We start from the raw sequence: 3,539 nt of genomic DNA, 5'->3' as shown, positions 1-3,539 counted from the left end.
TGTGATTTCTTCCTGAAAATAAATCATTTGCAAGTCTTCAGATTTATTAAACTTAGTTTTACTCAAAGTAAATTCAAATTGATCATAAACTAATTCTTCAATGACATATACTTCCTGTAAATCATAACATATCCAGGTTGCTTGTAAATGCTAAAAACATTCATCTCGAATGTCATATTTTCAAAAGATAACTTTATCAGTCCATTTCTATAATTAATCAATGCGTTAGAAGTTGCAAGAAATGGATGATGTAAAATCATATGAATTTAATTACATGCTTCAACAGGTTGTGTATCTAAGACAATAAAATCCACAGGATAAAAGAATTTATCCACTTGTACTAATACATCTTTAACTATTCATCTAGATGCATTTATAAATCTATCAGCAAGTAAAAGAGTTATAAAAATTAGGTTTAACTCACTTAGATTAAGACTTTGAAAAACTGAAAATGAAAGTAAATTTACACTAGCTCTAAGATTAAATAAAACTCTTTCAATTTTATGTTGTCCAATAAAGCATGAAATTATAGGATAACCAGGGTCTTTATATTTCAAAGCATTATTGTTTTGAAGAATGACACTTATTCGGTTAAAAAAACTTTTTTATTCACATTCAGTTTCTCTTCACTGTGCACAAGTTTTTTTAAAATTTAGCATAAGAAGGTACATGTTTAATAGCATCCAACAAAGGTATATTGATCTTTACTTGTTTAAAAGTTTCAAAGATTTTAGAATTGTGATTGACTTTTCTTTGTTTGGTCATGGCAAGAGGAAATGGAAGTGCTGATGGGGAATCAGTTATTTTTTTTTTTTGCAATGTTTAGGTTCAACCTCTTCTTTACCTTTAGATACTAACTCATCTTTTTTTTTATTAGGTTCAAGAATGAGTTTTTAAATAACCTTACCATTGTGGAGATTAATGACTTATTTGATTTGATCCACATATTGGCTTCTAAAGTTATTTGCACTCGGATTGTATTGCTCTTTGAGATTTTGCTATGGTTGAGATGAAAACTTACCTTTCTCTTGAAAAAAAAGAGCATATGTAAATTTTGCAAGAGTATCTTCTAAATTTTTCATGGTTTGAGCATTTTGAGTGTTGATTGTCTCTTGCTTTTCAATGAATACATGCAATGTTTTCTCAAGATTTCTTCTAAAAGAGGGAGCATAGGGAGGTGCATATCTTTGAGAATTTTAAAAATTATGATGTGTTTGAAATGGCGGTTGTGGAGTTTGTAAATTATTGTTATCACTCTTCCAAATGAGGGAGCATAGGGAGGTGCATATCTTTGAGAATTTTAAAAATTATGATGTGTTTGAAATGGCGGTTGTGGAGTTTGTAAATTATTGTTATCACTCTTCCAAATGAAATTTGAATGATTTCTCCAACCAGGGTTGTACGTTTGCAAGTATATGTTGTGATTTGACCTTTAAAAATTGCTTAAAGCATTGGCCTATTCGTGGAGACATTCCTTAAAAGAAGGAAAAATTGTTTAAAGCATTGGCCTATTCGTGGAGGCATTCCTTAAAAGAAGGTAAAGTTGGATAATCATTGGTTGAGTGTTCATTCATTTCACAGATTTGACACTAATATCTTAAATAGATTTTAATTGACCACTCTTTTTAAATTTAAGTGCCTCAACTTTTCTAGATAAATATGCAGATTTAGATTGGAGGTAATGATCTTCTTTAAGGTTGTACATTTCTCCACTAGATGTATGAGGTTGAGTTTTACCTGGTGCTTCACAAGTGCCTGTGGTGTCCTAATTTTGAGCATTTTCAGCTTATAAGTCTAGGAACTTCATTGCTTCACCAGGGTTTTTATTTCAAAAGTTCTATTGCATATTAATTCTACTATTTGCCTATCTTTAGGTGTTAACCATTCATAAAAATATGAAACTAATCTCCATGTTTTAAAATTATGATGAGGACAAGTATTAAGTAAGTCTTTATACCTATCCCAATATTGGTAAAATATTTCTCTTGGATTTTGAATGAAATTGTGATTTGTCTTTTGAAAGAGTTTGTTCGATGAGAAGGAAAAAACTTCTTCAAAAACTGTTGTTGCATTTCATTCCAAGCATGAATAGATCTTGACCTAAGATTTTGTAGCTAGGTTTTAGCCTTTTCTTTTAATGAAATAGGAAAAAAGCTTTAATCTGATGGTGTTCATACTATAATTTAAGTCATCATAAGTGTTACAAACCTCTTCAAATTCTCTCATATGCAAGTATGTATTTTCTAGATCTAAGCTATGAAAAGTAGATAAAAGTTAAATAATGTCTGGCTTAAAATTGAAGTGAGATGCATTAGAAGGGAAAACTATATATGATGATGTACTTGTTCTTATTGAATTCATGTGGTTTCTTAGTATTTTAACACGATTATTCTAATTATTCTCATTATGAAGTGACTGGTTATTCTCTTCGGCCATGTTTTTAGATGAAGATGAAGATTTATTAGAAAGTCTACCACTTAATGTACATGTCCAAATTAGAGAAAAATAATGCAAATGTAGAAGAAAAAAAAGGAAAAGGAAGAAACGAAAATCAGAAAAACAATAAAAGTGAAAATCTCATGCAAATGCAGAAGAAAAAAAAAAGGAAAAGGAAGAAATGAAAATCAGAAAAACAATAAAAGTGAAAAGAAAAATAAAATATATAATTTATACAGTAACTTACCTTCCCGGTAACAGTGTCAAAAACTTGACACGATTAAAGAGTTGATATATTATCCCAAGTGCAGGAGTGTCAAAATAATAAATAACCTGACAAGATTGAGGTTGATCCACAAGGTGGTCAACTAACTAACTAACTAACTAACTATATATATATATACACTCATTATGAAGTGACTAGTTATCCTCTTCAGTCATGTTTTCAGATGAAGATGAAGATTTATTAGAAAATCTACCACTTAATGTACATGTTCAAATTCTCATGCAAATATAGGAAAAAAAAAAGAAAAGGAAAAGGAAGAAACAAAAATTAGAAAAAGAATAAAAGTGAAAAGAAAAATAAAATATATAATTTTATACAATAATTTACCTTCCCCGTAACAATACCAAAAACTTGATACAATCAAAAAGTTGATATATTATCCTAAGTGTAGAAGTGTCAAAGTAATAAATAACCCGACAAGATCGAGGTTGATCCACTAGGAGGTCACCTATATATAATGTGAGAATTAAATAATGAAAAAAATAATTCTTAAGGTTAGAGGATACACTAATTGATTAGTACTTAAAAGTGCATTTTTATCAAGGTTTTAGATCATCATTTTGCACTTGAAGTATCAATAACTCCTTAACTAAAACATGTTTTATAATAATATAAGATACCTTTAATTTGTGGTAAATATTTATTTTAAATGCAGGCCTATCACATAAATAAAAGGATTGATTGATGAATTTAATAACTGAAATTGAAAGGACAAAGAAATGACCAAACTTAGAAAAGAGATGCTAGTGCAGTCCACACCCGAGCATTTTCAGTATTTGGCCCATATCTGGAGTTCTAGAAGTCCAAATGATCTGAA

The sequence above is a fragment of the Populus euphratica genome, unplaced genomic scaffold (assembly GCF_000495115.2).
Source record: "Populus euphratica unplaced genomic scaffold, PopEup_1.0 scaffold474.1, whole genome shotgun sequence".
NCBI classification, from domain to species: Eukaryota; Viridiplantae; Streptophyta; class Magnoliopsida; order Malpighiales; family Salicaceae; genus Populus; species Populus euphratica.
This window is presented reverse-complemented; position numbering follows the sequence as displayed.